The sequence below is a fragment of the Leptodactylus fuscus genome, chromosome 2 (assembly GCF_031893055.1).
Source record: "Leptodactylus fuscus isolate aLepFus1 chromosome 2, aLepFus1.hap2, whole genome shotgun sequence".
NCBI lineage: Eukaryota > Metazoa > Chordata > Amphibia > Anura > Leptodactylidae > Leptodactylus > Leptodactylus fuscus.
The window spans coordinates 226488359-226505634 of NC_134266.1; the positions used below are offsets into that span (position 1 = coordinate 226488359).

The 17276-nt window shown below is 42.1% G+C and overlaps 1 non-coding gene across 1 annotated transcript; it reads right to left on the reverse strand.

The window, feature by feature from the left end:
• Window positions 1–837: 837 nt before the first annotated feature.
• TRNAS-CGA (transfer RNA serine (anticodon CGA)) lies at window positions 838–919 on the reverse strand. The gene has a single exon. It is a non-coding gene; the product is annotated as a tRNA-Ser (tRNA).
• Between the last annotated feature and the right edge of the window lie 16357 nt (window positions 920–17276).

A 17276-nucleotide genomic window follows, 5' to 3' on the forward strand; every position in this document is an offset into this window, starting at 1 on the left:
TTCTCTGGCTGTTTCCACTGCTGCGCCATAAGGTCGGTCAGCGTGGCGTCCGCATGGAAGGCAATATGTCCCCCAGAGGCAGACGTGGAGGCTTCCCCGTCAACATCTCGGCCCACTGTAGACCGGATGGACTTCAGCAGCCTGCCCGTTTGTTCATAATGGAACGCAGTTCTGCTGGAATAACTGAGTCGTCCTCGGAGGAATCATCCTCTGCCACCCGCAGGTGTTACAAGGGGGGGGGGGGAGAGACGAGGAACGGAGCTCAGAGCATGGTCTCCTGGTGAGCTGAGACAAGGTGCAATGGATCCCTTTGAGGGAATCATCCTGCAAAACAAAAAGGAGAGTACAAGCAAGGGAAAAACTATTTACCCAAGCGATGCCCAAACTCACCATCTCCTTGACCCAGGCCATCATATCTCTGGGAGAGGGCTCCACAGGTGGAGGACCTCTGCACCCGCGACAACGGGCCCACTCATAGCCTGAAAATAGGCAAGTTATAGGACCAGTAGTACCCCGCAGGGCACAACCTTTCAAGCCGCTACCTACCATCAGGGAGCGGTGTGTCGCAATCGAAGCAGGAAAGAGGTTTCCTCTTGGAAGAGGTTTTCCTCCTACCATCCCCAGGAGGGGTAGTAGAGGATGACATATCCTACAGAGAGAGATAATAGACCATGCAACACTGTCACCATGACATCATACCAGCTTTTAAAAAAAGGGTAAATCTTACCAGGTCCAGTAGACCGGACAGCGAGGTGACTTGGCGCCCAACGTGCGACTCGAACCCACGACCTTGAGATTAAGAGTCTCATGCTCTACCGACTGAGCTAGCCGGGCTGGCGCTGTGAACAGGATCTGAACCTGTGCGGGGAGACCCCATTGGATTTCGAGTCCAAAACCTTAACCACTCGGCCATCACAGCCGGTTCCCAATAAAGTTTGCAAACTGGAAAAGAGTTCAAGATCAATGAACACCACAATCGCACGCCTTCAGCAGATACTGCAGGAAGGTCTCTGACACCAGGCCAGCCAGCCTCTTAATTCTGGCCGGCTGGAAGTGGGCGGAGCCACAATCAAAGCAGGTGAGGCAACCTGCCCAGACAACTAACCCTGTAATCAGGGGTCTGCAAAGATATACATTCCCCCCCACCAAGAGGCCCTTAACACGGGCACTTACCCCCACATCTCCCCGTCTTTTCCGGCCTTTAATAAGGCCTGAATCTTCCCTGAGTGAGCGGCCGCCAGCGCCAGGCCGTTGCCATAGCGCTATGATACTTCCGGCGAAACCGGAAGTGCGCGCTTACAGCGGCCGGCGGGGAACAGGATACACAACAGTGTGGTTCCACCCGCCGGCAGTCCGTGCGGCCACCAGAGGCGGCATGCGGAGTCCCCGGACTCTCACCAAAATGTCAGGTAAGTCACATGGAGCAGGGGAAGCGGAGGAGAGGGGGGGCAGGGGGGATAGAGGGGGGTAGCCACACATGGCTAACAAGCACCTTCTCCCCGCAGGGCACAGAAGGTGACAAGAAGAAAACAACCGCTCAGGAGGTGAGTGATCCTGCTGAGCTTCTCAAAGAGGACACAAGTCCTCCCACCTGTCCTCTGTCCACACAGGACAGAAAAAAACACGCAGAGGGGAGGTTCTTGTGCCCTCTTATAGGGCCTGCCACGCATTTGATTGGCTAATTAAATATCCGCCTGTCCTACCAGCACACAGGGGCAGAAATACCCCACATTGTGCCGCTGTTGAGGACGACAGGGAACTCTTAGTGTAAAATTTCCATACTCATGAAGTTTCGGTTCATAACTATTTCACAGCAAATTATCTCCTGTAAGAACAAGGGCCAGATATGTAGAAGCCCAATATCTTCAATCCTTTTCCTGCCTATCCTGATATCTGCCATTAGAGGTTTCAACAACAATAGGCGTGATGGAAATCCTTACTTGTATATACTAGCAGTGAATTATTTTGCATATATGTATACATATATGATGATTTGCTCAGGAATTTCATTATATGTTTTTCTTGTCACCTCTGTCATTGGTGCTCCCCTTTGTACAAGACAGATGATGGGATTATCAAATCAAATAAAAAAAAAAAGCTTTATTGGCACGTCCAAATAGACATTTGGCCTTGACAAAGCAAATAGAGTGGTGGGTATGGGGGGGGGTTGAGTTGGCGGAGAGAGTGGTGGGTATGGGGACGGGGGGTTGGGTTGGGATGAATGTGGGTGGATGGGTAATTAGAGGAGGCGATAATGGGTTATAAAACTGCCAGACACAGGAACTTCTCGATATCAGAGAAGGTTGGGGTAGAGGTCTGGGTGCTTTTCCTGGCAAGGAAGAGACATTTCAACCCCCACTTTACAAAGGAGGTGCCCTGACAAAGAAGTATCTGAATTGGATGAACTCATGATTAGAGGAGGCATATCTGAACAGTCTTATCATTACAAAAACTGCTGATACCAAGAAAAACTTGTCACATCTTTGGAGCCAGCTGAGTTGGGTCCCGGCGATCCCATCTGAGATCCTTGCAAGCTCTATGGAATCAAAATGACTGTAGCTTAAAATACATTTTCAGTTTTTTTCTCCTTTTTAATTTACAAACTTTTTTGCATGTCTATATCACCTTGGTCTCTTTTTTTATATAAGCACTGAACCTTTGGGTATTAAAGCATTCAGTTTAATGGTGGTCCGGGTATGCTCTACACATCCATTGTCTTTTAAAGTGTGGTTGTGTCTGACTGTTAGAGAGATGTGAGCATTTGTGAATGGGATTCCTATAGTGGCCATAAACATTAGTTTAATGTGAGCCAAACCCAACCACCTAAGGCCTGGTTCACATCTGCGTTCGGTATTCCTTTCCAGGAGTCCCCTGAACAGAATACCAAACGCATTAAAAAGTGGTGAGAAATGAAACCACATGGACCCCATAGACTGTAATGGGGGTCTGTATGTTTTCCGCACGGTGTCCGCATGAATCATGAGAAGAGAAAAGTACTTCAACCAGCACTATTCTTTCTGCATGATTCGTGCAGATTCCGCATGGAAAACACACAGACCCCATTGTAGTCTATGGGGTCTGTGTGCTTTCATTGCTCACTGCTTTTTAATGCGTTCAGTATTCCTTTCGGGGGTCCCCCAAGTGGACTCCTCGAATGGAATACCGAATGTAGATGTGAACCAAGCCTCATATGTATGAAGTATCCTTACTTTCAGGCCATATTATGGTTCTATTTTGTATGGAGCTGTAATTGGGCTTCTATGGAGGTCTACCGTGCCTCTGCATGCCTCTGATTTTATATAGAGGTATACAAAGGTTTTTATTTTGTATAAATATAACAGAAAAATTTGCAGGTATGTTTTCATTACTGTCTGTTTGTATGGAGATAGTCTCCTGCAGAAGTGGAGAGCCTGTATGATAGGGGTCACAATAAGAAGGCATACAGACACTGCAGTGTGGTACAGACTCCATGAATATTTTCACTTTACGTTTCACATTAAGAACATTTCACGGTAATGGTTTACACCACACTTTTGTTTATGCTGATGCTTGAAAATGTGCAAAATTCACATTAAAACATCTTGTAGTAACTCAGTAGCAACTTCCCTTTCCTGATGCATAACTTGTCACCTTGAAAAGAACAAGTTTGTGAAACTTAGGTGTAAGACTTTTCAGCTACTATGGTTATGATAGTTTGAAACCTGCTTAAAGAGGACCTTTCATGGGTTTGGGCACAGGCAGTTCCATATACTGCTGGAAAGCTGACTGCCGGCTTTCCCGATCTGTGCCCCCGGTAATGAGCCATCGGTACCGTAGCTCTTTACAGTCAGAAGGGCGTTCCTGACAGTCTGTCACGAATGTCCTTCTCCACAGCAGCGCTGTACAGTGAGAGCGGGGAGGAACTCCCCCCCCCCTCCCCTCCTGATAATACTCGTCTATGGACGAGCACTGTGAGCAGAGGGAGGGGGCGTTCCTCCCCGCTCACACTGCATAGTGCGATAGGTGCTGCTGTGGAGAAGGACGTACCTGACTGACTGTCAGGAATGCCCTTCTGACTGTAAAGAGCTACAGTACCGGGTAGCCATCCAAACCCAAAACAAAACCTGAGAGATTCACTCATCTCTAGCTAAGTTGAGTGCAGAACTCTACCTCCATCCTGGTACTTTGCACCACAATTATTGCTGCAGGTTTACCCACAACTTTGAAACTTTGTAGCAAAATGCGGTGGTTTTTGGTGCGACATTTAACGCTACATGGGGCCCCGGACTTAAATTTATTTGTAACAATGCTTTTGGTTGTTTATTCTATTTGGATACGTATTAGTATATTTATGACTACATATTTGTGGATTTATTTTTTCTGTCCTGTGCATTCATAACAGCGCAAGTGTTTTTCACACATCCTCGTGAATAGCAGGAAATTCAAGAAATCAGTAGGAGATTAAAATAAAATGACTACAAAACAATTGGAAGGGATATACATTTTTATGAAAAAAGAGATAACTACAGAGTGTCTACAACATCCACTAAAACACAAGCATCTCTACAACAAAGCAGTTTGTCTCTTTCAGAACATACAATAAGAAGATAGTGGAACAAATACTGGGATGTAAGCAGAAGCCTAACCTGAAATCCCTGGGCTCTAATGCAGATTCTGTAATGGATTCCCTACTTACCATGTGCTATATAGAATAGTGATATATTTTATACGCCAGAGGGACCTGTGGGGCCCCTTCTGGATCTAGGGCTCAGTAGCATCTAAGCATCGTGTAAGCGGCCATTTTTCTTGTGGCCACGGGCTCTGCCTGAGGCCTACAAGTTTCACCGCCTGCGCCGGATGAAGAGGGCGTTCCTGAAGAAGATGGAGGTGGCACTGGAGAGTTCTCTGGCAGCATTGGGGACACCCCCAGTGCTGCAAGACAACTCTTTTGTATACCGATAAAAACAGGGATTTCTACGTAATGGCGGCGCGGAGAAGACATCTAAAGGTAGGAGACGAATAGCTATTCCTACGTGTTAGGGACAAAAAATTCAATTTGAATGATAGGATCCCTTTAACCATTTGTTTGCTACTTTATTGCCTACTATACTCTTCATAGCTGACATATTGCTACGAAGGTTCAACTTCCTCAGTAGATATTAAGACAATGCAAGACTTTATGTGAAGTTACTGTGCAGATATGAGCATTACATTTTTATCTCTAATTTAGTTCATCTGTTGGAGGATCACAAAGGATACTAAAAACAGGATTACTAGTCATTCACAGCACAGAGAGTAGGGATAGGGAACAAAAGGCAAGGAAAATGAATCAGAAAACACAATATAAACACACCCTGTACTTGAGTTTTTCATTTCATCTTGGTGTTTTCTGCTGTTGAAATTTACCTGCTCTTTTGTTGCCTTTTTTGTTCATCCCAAATAAGTCTATTGGGAATAAAAGCAAGAAGTGGTAGCTAATATGAAAATGCAAAGTTTTTCAAAAACCCAAAAAATGCATTTTCTGCAGTGTTTTTATTTTATTTTTCTACTTTTCTGGGACTGTTTTTGGCACATTTCATTGACCAAAAACACTGTGTATTATGTGGCCTTAAGAAATCCAAGTAAAAGAAATCCAGCGGCAATGGAGCATGTTGAATAAAAAACTTCTCCTTTATTTGTAGAAAACTTCAGATAAAAGTCAGCAATACACACGAGTCACAGGAAAAAGGGAGGGGAAGCGTCAGACTGACGCGTTTCGGATTTATTAATCCTTCCTCATAGTCAGACTACAGACTATGAGGAAGGATTAATAAGGATTAATAAATCCGAAACGCATCAGTCTGACGCTTCCCCTCCCTTTTTCCTGTGACTCGTGTGTATTGCTGACTTTTATCTGAAGTTTTCTACAAATAAAGGAGAAGTTTTTTATTCAACATGCTCCATTGCCGCTGGATTTCTTTTACTTGGATTTCTTGAGTGTGGCTCTGAACCGAGAGAGTCTTTTTTCTGAGCGGGATCCTCCAAGGAGGCATTGAGGAAATAGAAAACATTTGGAATACGGACAGGCTGAGTATACACTTTTCCTTTCCCCTTTTCCTACAAGATTTGGTTATGTGGCCTTAGTCTAAATCCCTCTAGAGTTATTGGCAAAAGACTCAAGAAGAGTATGGAAAAGCTGAGGACTGTTCATGGATGATAACACCTTAGGTTGATCCACCAGGGAGACTCTGATATCAAAAATTGTATGCGATTATATAAAGAGTGATAGGAATATAACTAGCCACTGGTGCACTAGTCAGGTCCGATCATATGACTGCCGGTGGGGGAAAAGATGCACAGGGCCACCAAGGGTAGAGTCAGAAGAAGGGATATCAGCCGGTGTACATGGATTTTGGCATGGAGACACCAGAGGAGTCATCGAAGAAGGTCAACAGAGGCAAACTAACTTGGAGAGCCTTGAAAGGGATGGAAGACCAATGACGATGGGCCCACTGCAGAGACTACAAATACAAGTAGTTATATACGTTGCTTGCCTCCTTATTGAAGTAAACCATTGAGAACAGCTGGTTGTCCGGGTCCATCAGTTATTACACGTTACATCTTTCTGTTATATTTCTGTAATGTATGGATGCTATATTTTCCCCTTTTTACAGCTGACTGTTGTGTGATTTGTTTGTTTTCTATGGATACAACCAGGGGTGAACCTAGGGTTTGTACCGCCTGAGGCGGACGTCAGAAAGCCGCCCCCTCCCCCGAAGGAGGGGGCGGGGCCGATTGGAGGGGACGGGGCCGAGTGGAGCAAGTGTCGTTAGCAGGCAGAGAGCAGGCAGGGAGAGGACCTGCTCTCTGCTAAGCATGAGGGGCGGCAGCTGGAGCAGCGCTGCGTCCACAGGGCCGCCCCAATCCACCGCTCGCTTCCCGTGCCGGGCTGCCGAGACGGTGACGCTAAGCCAGTCCAGGACAGCTTGTCCTGGACTGGCTTAGGTCAGCAAAAATGCTGCCTTCCCCCGGGGCCCTGGCATAGCGCCGCCTGAAGCAGTTGCTTCAGGTCGCCTCATGGGAGGTGCGGTGCTGGATACAACATATATCAAAGTCTGTCATTTTGTGCAATTTCGGCCATACCTTTTTGCAATGTAAGCAGCAGTACACGGACCAACACTCTTGTTTAAACAAAAAAAAATCCTTTTTAGAATAAAAGTCAAAGGGTTATGTTTGTATATATGTGCTCAGTCTACATTTATATTCAAAGTATATTTGTACTTTTTCAGATGGATCTATCAAAAACAGCATAAAGTGTAACTGCTATACAATTCTTCGCATCCTATTTTTGTATGATACCTATATTTAGAGGTTGGAGGGGAAATTACAAATGAGTTACAAAATAACAGCACTGCAGTTCGTGTATCCTCACGCTACGTGTTAGCTATATGTATGTATGTTTTACATGTTTGTTATAGAGTTGTGTTATATGTGCTTGTATTAAGGGTTTGTCAAACGTGTGTTTGTATTGTGTTTTTAATATCTGTCTTTGTCATGTGTGTTTATATTGTGTTTTATTTCTGCGTTTGCATCATGTGTGTCTATATTATGTTTTTATATTTATGTTATGTGTTTGTATTATGTATTTTTATATCTATGCTTGTATTATTTGTGTTTGTGTTATGTTTTATATCTGTAGTGTTATGTGTTTGTATTGTATGTGTGTTATGTTTTATATCTGTGTTAGTGTTATGTGTTTGTATTATGTGTGCTTGTGTTATGTTTCATACATGTGTTTGTATTATGTGTGCTTGTGTTATGTGCATTTGTATTATGTTTTATATCTGCGTTTGTGTTATGTGTGTTCTCTTGTGCACAATCATAAAAATACAATGAATACACCCTATATCCAATCTGTATAAGTTTTATGTGGGCACTACATCATACTGTACATGTTTGGCAGTGCCCTTGAATTAGTTAATCTGGTTTAGCATTTTTCTGATCAGACAGAAGTGGTTCTTTTGTGGTTACGCCTCATTTGAGGTCACCTGAATACGTTCTGACAACTCCTACACATTATTTTTGTCACTGTCTTGCTGTTATCTCACTCCCCTTTCTTCACCACACACAGGCTATTTTGAGACCACTGCATTTCATCTTATTGCATCTACGTGTCCCTGTGCCCACACTCTCCCCTGACGCACTTCCTTCCACCCACGGACTAGGAGATGCTCTTGCTGCCAATTCTCAAGTTCTCTCCCCACCCACGGCCTTCCCTCCCTGTGGGACCCCCAAACATCCACAAGTCAGAGAAGAATAGGAGGAGGAGAGCAGTGAGCGAGAGGCTTCAATTAGAACACACTGTGTGGGCTTATAAATAATGTGTATTTTCTTTCATTGTCACGTTTCCAAACTATGTAAACTTATAGCCAGCAAGGCCTGCAATCACGGTTAACTCTTACATAGCAGGAATACAGAGGATTCACACACATGGAGTCTTTGGCGCTGCGCTGTTCTGGCAATATCTGCATTGCAATGCAAATGATGATAATTAACCCTTTCAATGCCACCAGGCAGCTCATCATTTTTCAATGAACATTTTATATTGCAGGAAAGATGATATATTATCATAAGCGTAGTGCAGTATTTTACAACGGGGAGAATTATGAAACTCCTCACTCCTTCATTACATTGCGTGCATGTCATTTTTCTCTTCTAGGCTTTATTAACACAAAAAATACATCTTTTAGCCTGTTAAATATAGACATTCACCATATTCGCAAAAAAGATTGCTTATACAAAAAACAATTAGCTTATATTGTCTATATCATTCACTGTGGTATACAACATATAGCACTACAATAAAGGGCCATCAAATGCATTCTCATTACACATACAACTAAACATACCTGATACGCTAACATGACACAATAAATACAGCTATGGCTTCAGCTTTCATATCTCAAAAGAGAACAGCTATGCAGCTAGAGGGTTGACAGTAAGGCAGGTATGATGGGATTTTAACAGTATTTGAATTCATAGCTCAAAGATTTATTTCACTTTTAAATTAGAAAACCTCAGCAAAACCACATCAAAGCTACATGTATTTTTTTCCAAAGCAGTTTTGAAGGAGTTTTAACTGCAGCACAACCGCACCATGTGAATGCACCCTCAAAGCTACACTATTCCATACCTCCCAACTTTTGAAAAACAGAAAGAGGGACAAAATGTACAGCACACCTTGGGCACCACAGCAAATTTAGCTCCGCCCACTTTTGCATTGACTCCGCCCATTCTCATTAAATTTTTCCATGTCCCCCACACAGTATAATCCTCCTACAGTTACCTGTAAATTATATGCCCCACAATATAAAAAATCACTTTCCTCTGCCAGTTTTAGTTTAAAAACTATGGTAAACTGACGGACCCCAACATAGTCAATATGGTCCATCGGACACCGCATGGCTCTCCAACAGACCTGAACATTGGAAAGGCAACACTGGTGAGAATCTAGGGTAAATTTGGTGAAATCTGCTGGAAATCTGATGCCTGTGGTGATCATACACATAATTAGGCAGATGTTACTAAACTAAGCTGTATCTGCAAATGATCTGCATATAACCCTGGCATCTGTATGGCCAGCCTTATTTGACTTTCCTCTATCAGGCTACCATACACATTGAATAGTCGGCCAGTCCCACCCATAACAACACCTATAGACTACTGATTCTCTGATATGCCTTGGTAGTAACATTCATACCCATGATTACCATTGGAATTGTGGTAAGAGCTAGAAAAAATGCCTTAATAATGCTAGCATATGCAAATATGAATATGTGAACCAAGAAAATCCGACTGCTGTGATATCCAATGTACATATAGAGTGCTATATAGCTGACTATAGTTATCGTCACTGTCTAACAGGTGGGAGTTCAACTACTGTGTCATTCACTGTACATATGGAGTGCAACATAGTAAGTAATATAGAGTGTGGCTAGCATATGTCATTATAGGCATATGTCAAATCAGTGGAGGTCTTACCCTTCGTTCACATCTGCGTTTGGTAATCCATTCGGGGAGTCCGCATGGGGACCCCCCCAATCGGAATACCAAATGCAATTGCAAGCGCTGTGCAGTAAAAGCACACGAATCCCCATAGACTATATCGGGGTCCGTGTGCTTGCCACGTGCCGCCCGCACGTATCATGCAGACAGGAAAGTAGATTGTGAACTACTTTCCTGTCCGCATGTTCAGTGCGGAGATCTGGCGGAAAGCACATGGACCCCATTATAGTCTATGGGGATCCGTGTGCTTTAACTGCACAGCGCTTGCAATTGCGTTTCCAACGCAGATGTGAACAAGGCCTTACTGTTGTGACTTATACTATAGGCAACACAGAGAGTTGAATATAGCCAACTATAACTAGCATAGTACATGAATGCCTGAGTGGGCATGACATATGTACATATGGAGCACAATATGGTGTGCAATATAGAGTGTCGCCAGTATATGCCTTTAATGTACACCACTGTACATATGGAGCACAATATGATGTGCAATATAGAGTGTCGCCAGTATATGCCATTAATGTACACCACTGTACATATGGAGCACAATATGGCGTGTACTATAGAGTGTCCCTAGCATATTCCATCAATATATACCACTGAACATATAGAGCACAATATGGCGTGTAATATAGTGTTGCTAGCATATGCCATCAATGTATACCACTGTACATATGGAGCACAATATGGCATGTAATATAGAGTGTCCCTAGCATATGCCATCAATGTATACCACTGTACGTATGGAGCACAATATGGCGTGTAATATAGAGTGTTGCTAGCATATGCCATCAATGTATACCACTGTACGTATGGAGCACAATATGGCGTGTAATATAGGGTGTCCCTCGCATATGCCATCAATGAATACAACTGTACATATGGAGCACAATATGGCGTGTACTATAGAGTGTCCCTAGCATATGCCATCAATGTATACCACTGAACATATAGAGCACAATATGGCGTGTAATATAGAGTGTTGCTAGCATATGCCATTAATGTATACCACTGTACGTATGGAGCACAATATGGCGTGTAATATAGGATGTCCCTCGCATATGCCATCAATGTATACCACTGTACATATGGAGCACAATATGGTGTGTAATATAGAGTGTCCCTAGCATATGCCATCAATGTACATCACTGTACATATGGAGCACAAGTAGGAGCCATTTCTAATATATCTACACTATTAAATGTTTTGTGAGAATTTTTAACCATGAAGTGCATTGTGCAACATAGTACAAGCAGCAAGAGTCATTACATGCTAGAAAGCCTTCATTACGCCGGTGTTTGTGGGCTGTTTGTTTATTTGTTGGTTTTTGTATGTGAGGAATTGCTTTTTTGTTCCAAAAATTATTCCAAATGCGTTTGTAAAATATGTTTGAAAGATACTTGAAATGTGCAGATGCCAGGATATTGGTGGGTTGAACACACAATCCACTACAATACAATAACTTGGATTCATTTCTTTTGTATTTAATAATGGTGCTTTCCATGACGATTGTACAACTGATGCTACATGTGTGCTGCTTTATTTTATTACAGCATTTACTAACATCAAAAATAGCGGGAACCCATCCCAGGTCACTTGACCCTTCCCCATATCAAATAAAAATGAAAATGGTAAAACAGTGAGCAGTTAGCTGTCAGGCTTTTTAGGCCGGGTTCACACTGTGTGAATTTGACATTGCATGACTTTTTCATCACTTGCATTTTTATTATTTGTGTCGCTTGGACAAATGGAAGAGGGTGGAACTAGAGTAATGAAAAAGGGTGTTGGCTTTTCTTATGATACAATCTGACCAGCACAGCTTAGTTCCAGCTGTGGAAGCGCATGGGGAAATAAAAACCATATTACGATTTTAGAATGAATGCAATTATCAGAAAGGTTATTTTGTATATTTCATTCTAGGAACACTCGTGGTGACATGTGGTGAGCTTAGTGTAAGGCCTTATTCACATGGCTAGTTTTCTGGGAGGTGTTCTGCATGGACATCACACCCTCCTATTTATTTATGGATGTTTTTTTCTGCAGTTGATTTGTTTTTCAAGTCAACCAATATTTTTATTTAAAATGGCTATAAATTACAAATCTAAGGCCTGGTTCACATTTGCATTCGGTATTCCATTCGGGGAGTCCGCATGGGGACGTAATACCGAACGCATTGACAAGCGCTGAGCTTATGAAAGCACATGGACCCTATAGACTAGAATGGGGTCTGTGTATTTTCCACGCGGTGTCTGCACAGAACATGTGGATAGAAAAGTACTTTATGAACTCCTTTCCTATCCACATTACTCATACAGACACCGCACAGAAATAACACGGAGCCCATTATAGTCTATGAAGTCTGTGTGCTTTCATTATAGTCTATGGAGTCTGTGTGCTTTCTTTGCTCACTGCTTGTCAATGTGTTCAGTATTCCGTTCGCAGGGTACCCATATGGACTCACCAAATGGAATACCGAATGCAGATGGGAACCCGGCCTAAAATCCATGAAATACTTACAGCACACGGAGTACTTGCCACCAAATTACTTGCATCATTTTGGCAAATTACAGGGAATTTATTGTTTTCAGTCAAGTTCAACTTTTCTCAATCAGTTTTACTTGTTAACCCAATTGTCATCAGATGAAATAAATGCCTTGTGAGGCCATTGTAAAGTGTACAAACACAGCCTGACTGTCTATGGGACTTCATTATCCTTTGTTTCCCTGAAAGATAAGGTACTGCTAGACTTTCTGACAGTGGATTCCTCTGAAACACAGACTGCATGCATATACATTGATTTAAATGGGCACACACAGTCATTCATTCATTTTCCACAGACTAAAGGTCCATTGATAAAGGACAGAAATCTACATCAATAGTTGGTGTGTCCGCTTTTACTTTGGAAACAGCATCAGTCCTTCTAGGTACACTTGCACACAGTTTGAGAAGGAACTCAGCAGGGAAGTTGTTCCAAACTCTAAGCACAGATTTTCAGTGGATGTAGGCTTGCAAAATTTATCTGTCACTTCATGTAATCCCAGACAGACTCGGTAATCTTGATATGAGGGTTCAGTGGGGGCCATATTATCACTTACAGAACTCCTCCAGATGGTGGTTATCAGGGGCATGACTAGGAAAGACAGAGTCCCATAGCAAGCTTTTGACTGGAACCCCCATGCCAACATGGTATAACACTGCCTTTACAGCCCCCCCATGGTATAATGCCCCCTTTACTGATTCCCCCACACAATATATTGCCCCATGATTGACCCCCATACAATTTATTTCTCCAGCAGGCAACAGCCAATTTTGACTTATTTATCCACGCTCCTGTCTACCACTGCATCTACTTAAGCCACCACATATTATGCCCTGACGCTCAGCGGCATGATATAATATGTAGCGCCCCCTGAGGGCCTAAGTGAAGATGGCCATGGGTGGGAGTGGGTATAGATATGTGAAATTCATCTGTCACCTGATAAGGTCACAAGCACCATAGTGGCCGATACGGCTGCTATGGCCATAGTTACACCCCCGGGATCACAATAAATATCGATGTGATTTAGATTTCTTGTTTTTCATCCACTTATTTTTGGTATCTGACAAAAATAAACTATTAAATTTAATTTAATGACCCTTTTATGACACGCAAATTCGTGAAGCATTCCATATTTTTTCTGAAATTTCCCCAATGTGGGACTATTAAAGGATTATGTTATCTTATCCTTTAATAAAGATATAAATGTAATTTCTAAGGACACTGGGCCTTTCTTGAGTAAATCTGGTCCATTATCAGCAAACAAAATAAAAAGATCCTTGGTAATCACAACAGAGACCCTGTGTAATATATATATATATATATATATATATATATATATATATATATATATATATATACATATAGCGTCATAGGCGAGCTGCTGGCTAGACAGGTTTCGAGACTAAGGTTTTCTAATGAGCTGTAGAGTCTCAAACACTCCCAACCTTTTCTGCCTTGATGATCAAATAGGAAAGCAAGAATTCACTTCCATGTAATTTTCCTTTACTTCAATGCAATTATGGAATACTTTTACACTCTACAGTATATATAATTTTCTGTGAAATGTGTTATTGGGTTCCTACACGCACTAGGATAGGGAAAGAGAAAATCATCTGTTTCAAGAACTTAATGTGTATAGACATTACCTATGTTGAGAAATCAAGAAGCATTTTTACAATTGCAGGACTTCCTGTTATCTAACATATACAGTCCTATGAAAAAGTTTGGGCACCCCTATTAATCTTAATCATTTTTAGTTCTAAATATTTTGGTATTTGCAACAGCCATTTCAGTTTGATATATCTAATAACTGATGGACACAGTAATATTTCAGGATTGAAATTAGGTGTATTGTACTAACAGAAAATGTACAATATGCATTAAACCAAAATTTGACCGGTGCAAAAGTATGGGCACCTCAACAGAAAAGTGACATTAATATTTAGTAGAACCTCCTTTTGCAAAGATAACAGCCTCTAGTCGCTTCCTGTAGCTTTTAATCAGTTCCTGGATCCTGGATAAAGGTATTTTGGACAAACAATTCAAGTTCAGTTAAGTTAGATGGTCGCCGAGCATGGACAGCCCGCTTCAAATCATCCCACAGATGTTCAATGATATTCAGGTCTGGGGACTGGGATGGCCATTCCAGAACATTGTAATTGTTCCTCTGCATGAATGCCTGAGGATTTGGAGCGGTGTTTTGGATCATTGTCTTGCTGAAATATCCATCCCCGGCGTAACTTCAACTTCGTCACTGATTCTTGAACATTATTCTCAAGAATCTGCTGATACTGAGTGGAATCCATGCGACTCTCAACTTTAACAAGATTCCCGATGCCGGCATTGGCCACACAGCTCCAAAGCATGATGGAACCTCCACCAAATTTTACAGTGGGTAGCATGTGTTTTTCTTGGAATGCTGTTTCTTTTTGGACGCCATGCATAACGCCTTTTTTTATAACCAAACAACTCAATTTTTGTTTCCAAAATGAAGCTGCCTTGTCCAAATGTGCTTTTTCATACCTCAGGCAACTCTATTTGTGGCGTACGTGCAGAAACGGCTTCTTTCTCATCACTCTCCCATACAGCTTCTATTTGTGCAAAGTGCGCTGTATAGTTGACCGATGCACAGTGACACCATCTGCAGCAAGATGATGCTGCAGCTCTTTGGAGGTGGTCTGTGGATTGTCCTTGACTGTTCTCACCATTCTTCTTCTCTGTCTTTCTGATATTTTTCTTGGCCTGCCACTTCTGGGCTTAACAAGAACTGTCCCTGTGGTCTTCCATTTCCTTACTATGTTCCTCACAGTGGAAACTGACAGGTTAAATCTCTGAGACAACGTTTTGTATCCTTCCCCTGAACAACTATGTTGAACAATGTTTGTTTTCAGATCATTTGAGAGCGGGCTGTCCATGTTCGGCGACCATCAAACTTAACTGAACTTGAATTGTTTTGTAGAAAGAAATGGTCCAAAATACATTCATCCAGGATCCATGAACTGATTAAAAGCTACAGGAAGCGACTAGAGGCTGTTATCTTTGCAAAAGGAGGATGTACTAAATATTAATGTCACTTTTCTGTTGAGGTGCCCATATTTTTGCACCGGTCAAATTTTGGTTTAATGCATATTGCGCATTTTCTGTTAGTACAATAAACCTCATTTCAATCCTGAAATATTACTGTGTCCATCAGTTATTAGATATATCAAACTGAAATGGCTGCTGCAAACACCAAAATATTTAGAACTAAAAATGATTAAGATTAATAGGGGTGCCCAAACTTTTTCATAGGACTGTAGCTATTAGAGATGAGCGAGTACTGTTCAGATCAGCCGATCCGAACAGCACGCTCCATAGAAATGAATGGATGCACCTGGTACTTCGGCTTTGACGGCGGCCGGCCGCTTAACCCCCCGCGTGCCGGCTACGTCCATTCATTTCTATGCGAGCGTGCTGTTCGGATCAGCTGATCCGAACAGTACTCGCTCATCTCTAATAGCTATATCAAACTGTCTAGTATGTTTTTGCTTGTTAGTTATATTATTTTATAACTTACCAATTAACCACATAAGGCTAAGGCACTGCAGAGTGTGTCGCAGCCAAAAGTTGCTGCAGAAAAGACTGCGGCGGAAATGTATCACGTTTTTTCCCGTAGCATTTTTCACAGAAAGTCTGCAGAGGTTTCCTTTTGGACTTTCTTGCCCTATTATACCTATACAGAAAACATCAGCGTTTCCATAGGAATAATTGACATGCTGCGATTTTCAAAAATGCAAGTGTTTTTGAAATTGCCGCTTCTCTACTGCAGATGTTTTCTGCAATGTGTGGATGGGATTAGCCAGAATCTCCTAGTCATTTCTTGGTTTAGACATTGGTTTGGAAAAATAATGTGAAGAATAAGGGTCCATTCACACGGAGAAAAATGTCGCTTTATTTGGTGCTGAATTTTCAGCGCTGAAAAAAAACCTCCCATTGACTTCAATTGGTGCCACTAGCTTTATTTTCCACTAGTGGAAAAAAAAGCTAGCAGAATCCATTTAAATAAATGGGAGGCTTTAGCTTCAGCGCTGAAAATTCAGCGCCAAATAAAATGCCATTTTCCTCCGTGTGAATGGACCCAAGGATGCAGCACTTTGTTGGACATTAAAAACACAACACTTTATTGACACATTCGTTAACCATTGTTGTCATATAAAGTCAGTATAGTAAACACCAATGCATTTTAACCCCTTCCCGCCGATGGCATTTTTTGATTTTCGTTTTTCGTTTTTGACTCCCCTCCTTCTAAACCCCATAACTTTTTTATTTCTCCGCTCCCAGAGTCATATGAGGTCTTAATTTTTGCGGGACAATTTTTTCTTCATGATGCCACCATTAATTATTCTATATAATGTACTGGGAAGCAGGAAAAAAATTCAGAATGGGGTGGATTTGAAGAAAAAATGCATTTCTGCGACTTTCTTACGGGCTTTGGTTTTACGGCGTTCACTGTGCAGCCAAAATGACATGTCCCCTGTATTCTGTGTTTCGGTACGGTTCCAGGGATACCAAATTTATATGGTTTTATTTACATTTTGACCCCTAAAAAAAATTCCAAAACGGTGTTAAAAAATTTTTTTTCTAAAAGTCGCCATATTCCGACGGCCGTAACTTTTTTATACATAGGTGTACGGGGATGCATAGGGCGTCTTTTTTTGCGGGGCCAGGTGT